The sequence below is a fragment of the Phasianus colchicus genome, unplaced genomic scaffold (genome assembly GCF_987193195.1).
Source record: "Phasianus colchicus unplaced genomic scaffold, bPhaCol1.hap1.1 HAP1_SCAFFOLD_113, whole genome shotgun sequence".
Lineage (NCBI taxonomy): Eukaryota > Metazoa > Chordata > Aves > Galliformes > Phasianidae > Phasianus > Phasianus colchicus.
Genome location: NW_028325283.1, coordinates 37501 through 45026, shown reverse-complemented (window position 1 = coordinate 45026; position 7526 = coordinate 37501).

Sequence of the window (7526 nt, the reverse complement as noted above, 5' to 3'; positions counted from 1 at the left end):
TTGAACTTTTTTCCGTTTCTTTCTTTAGTTATTGGCTTAATTCATATATTTATCTATCTACCCATCAGTCTGCCTGTCTCCCCGTCCATTTGCTTGCTTGCTCGCTTGCTCGCTCGCCCGCTCCCGCGCGCGTGCGTTTGAGTAGGCCCGGCCCGGCCCGGCGCGCCCTTCCGTTGGGAAGAAGGGGGTCGCGACGGGCTTACGGGTAGATCTCGCGGCCGGCCACCTGAACTTCCCAGCGCGCAAAGCCTAAACCTGACCCTTACCCTAACCTCGCCCGCCTACCCTAACCCTAGCCCTAACCCGCCCTCTCCCGGACGTGCCCCGCCCGACTGGCCCGCTTTTCTGCAGCACCTGTAGACGTATTCTTCTTTCTCTCTCTCTTTCTCTCTTTCTCCCGCCCCCCCCCCCCCCCCCCCCCCCCCCCCCCCCCCTCTCTTTCTTTCTTTCTCTCTTTTCTTTCCCACCCTAGTCCCCTCCCCCGGCCCCCCGGCCCCTCTTACTTTCTTCTCGAAGACGTCCGTCCGACGTCCGTGCGAGCGCTCGTTTGCTCGGTGGTCGTCCGTTCCTTCCTTCCTTCTTCTTGGGGGACGTTGGCCGAGAGAGCTGCGGGATTTGGGTTTTCCGTTATTTCTTCTTCCCGCCTTTCCTTTCTTTTGCCGCTGCCCGTGCCCGTCCCCCTCCACCCACCCGACTCCCACCCTGCCCGATCGGACCGGGTTTGTTCGCCGTTCCCGCCTCCTTTTTTTTTTTTCTTTTTAATTTCATTTTTTACTTTTTTAAGCTCCCTACCTCACCCGCACCCCCCCACACCCCCCTACCCACCACCACCACCACCTCCCACTCCGCCCTCCTCCTCCCCCTCCCACTCCTCGGTCCCCCCCCCCCCCCCCCCAACGCCACCCTCCTTTTTTTTTTTTTTTTTTTAATTTTTCTCTCTCGCTTCCCTCCGGCGGGCCAGGCCCGATGGCTTCGACCGGTCCCCGCAAACTCCCGCCCCCCCCCCCCCCCCCCGAAACCGGCCGAGGACCCACCCCCAGCCCGCCACGCGCTTTCTTTCCGTTTCTTTCTATTTTTTCTTTTTTTTCTCTGGGGGGAAAGGGGGGGGGGGGGGGGTGGCCGGGCCGGGGTGGGTGGGTGAGGGAACGGGCACGCCCGCCGCCCGGGAGAGGGGCTCAGGGCGAGCCCGGCGTCCGGATGAGTCGAAGGAACGAATCCCAGACGAACGCACACACCCACCCCCGGGACGGACGAGGCCGTTCCCCGCCGGCCTACCTCTGCCGCCGTCTTCCCGCCATTTCTTTTCCTCCCCGCGCTGACACGAGCGGCCGATCCCGTCGCGAGCCCGCCGGACGTTTCCCGCCCGCCCCGCTACGCGCGGGCGGGGACCCGCCGGCGCCTGCGCGCTTCCGCAGAGGGGGAGTGGGGCGGGGGGGGCGGGGGGGGGAGTGGGGGGGGGAAGCGGGGCACATAGCGGCGAGCGGGAAAAGCGCCCTCCCCGCCCAAAACACAAACACACACCATCACCACCCCCACCCCGCAAGCCGCGGGCGGATCGGGTTAGAAATACCCGACTCCGAACACCCGGCGCGAAGAGCTACCGGGCCACCGAGCGAAAAGGGAATCAAACGAAAAGTGTCAAACGAGCGAACGCGCACGCAAACACGCGCCGGTAAAATAAACAAACGAACGGACAGACAAACAAACGCACGCGAGACGAACGAGAAGGGGCCTCCGCCGGACCCCGAGCCGCGGCGGCCGCAATGCGGACCCCGCACCGAACCGCGCCGAACGCGGCCGGACGCCCCTCAGAGCGGGGGCGGCCGGCCGCGCCAGCCGCCGACACGCGGAGCCCGAGTACGCCAGGAACGGGCCGGCCCGGGAGCGACCGACTCGGTCGAACCGAGGCGGAGGCGGCGGCGGCGGCGGCTCGGGTACGACGGAAAGACGGCAAGGCCCAGGCGAGCGCCGAACAACCCGGTCGCTGCCGCGGCGGCGGCCGGACTGCGCGCGGTCTATACGGCTCGGCGCGGCTCGGCCGGTCCGCAGCGGCAAGGAGAGGTCGGCAAAAACGGACGGCCGGAGGTCGCTGCGGCGCCGGCCCGGCGGCGGCGGCCACATCAGCCCGTCTCCGCGCGGTTGCCTGGTCTCCCGCAGCGGGCCAGAGGTCGCTGCGGAGCCGGCCCGGCCGCGGCGGCCACGTCTACCCGGCTCCGCGCGGCTGCCTGGCGCGGCTCAACCGGCCTGGGGTCGCTGCGGCGCCTGCCCGGCAGCGGCGGCCACGTCTACCCGGCTCCGCGAGGCTGCATGGTGCGGCGTAGCCGGCCTGGGGTCGCTGCGGCGCCGTTCCGGCATCGGCGGCCACGTCTACCCGGCTCCGCGCTGCTGCCTGGCGCGGCGCAGCCGCCCAGGGGTCGCTGCGGCGGCGGCCCGGCAGCAGCGGCCACGTCTACCCGGCTCCGCGAGGCTGCATGGCGCGGCTCAACCAGCCTGGGGTCGCTGCTGCGCCGTTTCGGCAGCGGCGGCCATGTCTACCCGGCTCCGCCCGGCTGGCAGGCGCCGCGCAGCCGCCCAGGGGTCGCTGCGGCGCCGTTTCGGCAGCGGCGGCCACGTCTACCCGGCTCCGCGCGGTTTCCTTGGTCTCCCGCAGCGGGCAGAGGTCGCTGCGGAGCCGGCCCGGCAGCGGCGGCCACGTCTACCCGGCTCCGCGAGGTTGCATGGCGAGGCGTAGCCGGCCTGGGGTCGCTGCGGCGCCGTTCCGGCATCGGCGGCCACGTCTACCCGGCTCCGCACTGCTGCCTGGCGCGGCGCAGCCGCCCAGGGGTCGCTGCGGCGCCGTTCCGGCATCGGCGGCCACGTCTACCCGGCTCCGGGAGGCTGCCTGGCCTCCCGCAGACGGCCTGGGGTCGCAGCGGCGGCCCGGTAGTCGCGGCCACGTCAGCCCGACTCCGCGCGGCTGCCTTGTGCGGCGCAGCCGGCCCGGCTTCGCCGCGGAGCCGTCCCGGCAGCGGCGGCCACGTCTACCCGGCTCCGCGAAGCTTCATTGCGCGACTGCAGCCGTCCTGGGGTCGCTGCGGCGCAGTTCCGGCATCGGCGGACGAGTCTAACCCGGCTCCGCGCGGCTGCATGGCGCGGCTCAACCGGCCTGGGGTCGCTGCGGCGCCGGCCCGGCAGCGGCGGCCACGTCTACCCGGCTCCGCGAGGCTGCATGGCGCGGCGTAGCCGGCCTGGGGTCGCTGCGGCGCCGTTCCGGCATCGGCGGCCACGTCTACCCGGCTCCGCGCGGCTGCCTGGCGCGGCGCAGCCGCCCAGGGGTCGCTGCGGCGCCGTTCCGGCAGCGGCGGCCACGTCTACCCGGCTCCGCGAGGCTGCCTGGCCTCACGCAGACGGCCTGGGGTCGCTGCGGCGGCGGCCCGGCGGCGGCGGCCACGTCAGCCCGACTCCGCGAAGCTGCATGGCGCGACTGCAGCCGTCCTGGGGTCGCTGAGGCGCCGTTCCGGCACCGGCGGACGAGTCTACCCGGCTCCGCGCGGCTGCCTGGCGCGGCTCAACCGGCCTGGGGTCGCTGCGGCGCCGGCCCGGCAGCGGCGGCCACGTCTAGCCGGCTCCGCGAGGCTGCATGGCGCGGCGTAGCCGGCCTGGGGTCGCTGCGGCGCCGTTCCGGCATCGGCGGCCACGTCTACCCGGCTCCGCGCGGCTGCATGGCGCGGCTCAACCGGCCTGGGGTCGCTGCGGCGCCGTTCCGGCATCGGCGGCCACGTCTACCCGGCTCCGCGAGGCTGCCTGGCGCGGCTCAACCGGCCTGGGGTCGCTGCGGCGCCGTTCCGGCATCGGCGGCCACGTCTACCGGGCTCCGCGCTGCTGCCTGGCGCGGCGCAGCCGCCCAGGGGTCGCTGCGGCGGCGGCCCGGCAGCAGCGGCCACGTCTACCCGGCTCCGCGCGGTTTCCTTGGTCTCCCGCAGCGGGCAGAGGTCGCTGCGGAGCCGGCCCGGCAGCGGCGGCCACGTCTACCCGGCTCCGCGAGGCTGCATGGCGAGGCGTGGCCGGCCTGGGGTCGCTGCGGCGCCGGCCCGGCAGAGGCGGCCACGTCTACCCGGCTCCGCACTGCTGCCTGGCGCGGCGCAGCCGCCCAGGGGTCGCTGCGGCGCCGTTCCGGCATCGGCGGCCACGTCTACCCGGCTCCGGGAGGCTGCCTGGCCTCCCGCAGACGGCCTGGGGTCGCAGCGGCGGCCCGGTAGTCGCGGCCACGTCAGCCCGACTCCGCGCGGCTGCCTTGTGCGGCGCAGCCGGCCCGGCTTCGCCGCGGAGCCGTCCCGGCAGCGGCGGCCACGTCTACCCGGCTCCGCGAAGCTTCATTGCGCGACTGCAGCCGTCCTGGGGTCGCTGCGGCGCAGTTCCGGCATCGGCGGACGAGTCTAACCCGGCTCCGCGCGGCTGCATGGCGCGGCTCAACCGGCCTGGGGTCGCTGCGGCGCCGGCCCGGCAGCGGCGGCCACGTCTACCCGGCTCCGCGAGGCTGCATGGCGCGGCGTAGCCGGCCTGGGGTCGCTGCGGCGCCGTTCCGGCATCGGCGGCCACGTCTACCCGGCTCCGCGCGGCTGCCTGGCGCGGCGCAGCCGCCCAGGGGTCGCTGCGGCGCCGTTCCGGCAGCGGCGGCCACGTCTACCCGGCTCCGCGAGGCTGCCTGGCCTCACGCAGACGGCCTGGGGTCGCTGCGGCGGCGGCCCGGCGGCGGCGGCCACGTCAGCCCGACTCCGCGAAGCTGCATGGCGCGACTGCAGCCGTCCTGGGGTCGCTGAGGCGCCGTTCCGGCACCGGCGGACGAGTCTACCCGGCTCCGCGCGGCTGCCTGGCGCGGCTCAACCGGCCTGGGGTCGCTGCGGCGCCGGCCCGGCAGCGGCGGCCACGTCTAGCCGGCTCCGCGAGGCTGCATGGCGCGGCGTAGCCGGCCTGGGGTCGCTGCGGCGCCGTTCCGGCATCGGCGGCCACGTCTACCCGGCTCCGCGCGGCTGCATGGCGCGGCTCAACCGGCCTGGGGTCGCTGCGGCGCCGTTCCGGCATCGGCGGCCACGTCTACCCGGCTCCGCGAGGCTGCCTGGCGCGGCTCAACCGGCCTGGGGTCGCTGCGGCGCCGTTCCGGCATCGGCGGCCACGTCTACCGGGCTCCGAGCTGCTGCCTGGCGCGGCGCAGCCGCCCAGGGGTCGCTGCGGCGGCGGCCCGGCAGCAGCGGCCACGTCTACCCGGCTCCGCGCGGTTTCCTTGGTCTCCCGCAGCGGGCAGAGGTCGCTGCGGAGCCGGCCCGGCAGCGGCGGCCACGTCTACCCGGCTCCGCGAGGCTGCATGGCGAGGCGTGGCCGGCCTGGGGTCGCTGCGGCGCCGGCCCGGCAGAGGCGGCCACGTCTACCCGGCTCCGCGCGGCTGCCTGGTCTCCCGCAGCGGTCCAGAGGTCGCTACGGAGCCGTCCCGGCAGAGGCGGCCACGTCTACCCGGCTCCGCGCGGCTGCCTGGCGCGGCGCAGCCGCCCAGGTGTCGCTGCGGCGCCGCCCCGGCAGCGGTGGCCACGTCTACCCGGCTCCGCGAGGCTGCATGGCGAGGCGTGGCCGGCCTGGGGTCGCTGCGGCGCCGGCCCGGCAGAGGCGGCCACGTCTACCCGGCTCCGCGCGGCTGCCTGGTCTCCCGCAGCGGGCCAGAGGTCGCTACGGAGCCGTCCCGGCAGCGGCGGCCACGTCTACCCGGCTCCGGGAGGCTGCCTGGCCTCCCGCAGACGGCCTGGGGTCGCTGCGGCGCCGGCCCGGCAGCCGCGGCCACGTCAGCCCGACTCCGCGCGGCTGCCTTGTGCGGCGCAGCGGGCCCGGCGTCGCTGCGGAGCCGTCCCGGCATCGGCGGCCACGTCTACCCGGCTCCGCGAAGCTGCATTTCGCGACTGCAGCCGTCCTGGGGTCGCTGGGGCGCAGTTCCGGCATCGGCGGACAAGTCTACCCGGCTCCGCGCGGCTGCATGGCGCGGCTCAACCGGCCTGGGGTCGCTGCGGCGCCGTTCCGGCATCGGCGGCCACGTCTACCCGGCTCCGCGCGGCTGCATGGCGCGGCTCAACCGGCCTGGGGTCGCTGCGGCGCCGTTCCGGCATCGGCGGCCACGTCTACCCGGCTCCGCGAGGCTGCCTGGCGCGGCTCAACCGGCCTGGGGTCGCTGCGGCGCCGTTCCGGCATCGGCGGCCACGTCTACCGGGCTCCGCGCTGCTGCCTGGCGCGGCGCAGCCGCCCAGGGGTCGCTGCGGCGGCGGCCCGGCAGCAGCGGCCACGTCTACCCGGCTCCGCGCGGTTTCCTTGGTCTCCCGCAGCGGGCAGAGGTCGCTGCGGAGCCGGCCCGGCAGCGGCGGCCACGTCTACCCGGCTCCGCGAGGCTGCATGGCGAGGCGTGGCCGGCCTGGGGTCGCTGCGGCGCCGGCCCGGCAGAGGCGGCCACGTCTACCCGGCTCCGCGCGGCTGCCTGGTCTCCCGCAGCGGTCCAGAGGTCGCTACGGAGCCGTCCCGGCAGAGGCGGCCACGTCTACCCGGCTCCGCGCGGCTGCCTGGCGCGGCGCAGCCGCCCAGGTGTCGCTGCGGCGCCGCCCCGGCAGCGGTGGCCACGTCTACCCGGCTCCGCGAGGCTGCATGGCGAGGCGTGGCCGGCCTGGGGTCGCTGCGGCGCCGGCCCGGCAGAGGCGGCCACGTCTACCCGGCTCCGCGCGGCTGCCTGGTCTCCCGCAGCGGGCCAGAGGTCGCTACGGAGCCGTCCCGGCAGCGGCGGCCACGTCTACCCGGCTCCGGGAGGCTGCCTGGCCTCCCGCAGACGGCCTGGGGTCGCTGCGGCGCCGGCCCGGCAGCCGCGGCCACGTCAGCCCGACTCCGCGCGGCTGCCTTGTGCGGCGCAGCGGGCCCGGCGTCGCTGCGGAGCCGTCCCGGCAGCGGCGGCCACGTCTACCCGGCTCCGCGAAGCTGCATTTCGCGACTGCAGCCGTCCTGGGGTCGCTGGGGCGCAGTTCCGGCATCGGCGGACAAGTCTTCCCGGCTCCGCGCGGCTGCATGGCGCGGCTCAACCGGCCTGGGGTCGCTGCGGCGGCGGCCCGGCAGCCGCGGCCACGTCTACCCGGCTCCGCGAGGCTGCATGGCGCGGCGTAGCCGGCCTGGGGTCGCTGCGGCGCCGTTCCGGCATCGGCGGCCACGTCTACCCGGCTCCGCGCGGCTGCATGGCGCGGCTCAACCGGCCTGGGGTCGCTGCGGCGCCGTTCCGGCAGCGGCGGCCACGTCTACCCGGCTCCGCCCGTCTGCCAGGCGCGGCGCATCCGCCCAGGGGTCGCTGCGGCGCCGTTCCGGCAGCGGCGGCCACGTCTACCCGGCTCCGGCGGCTGTTGGCGTCTTTTGTGTGTGGGGGGGGGCGCTGCTGCTACGGTGCGGCCAGAGGCGTCGCTCTAATTCTCTGCCTCCAGTTATGTCGAGGTAAAGGTCGGCTGCATTCGGAGCCTTTGCCGGTAGTCGGCGTCGTC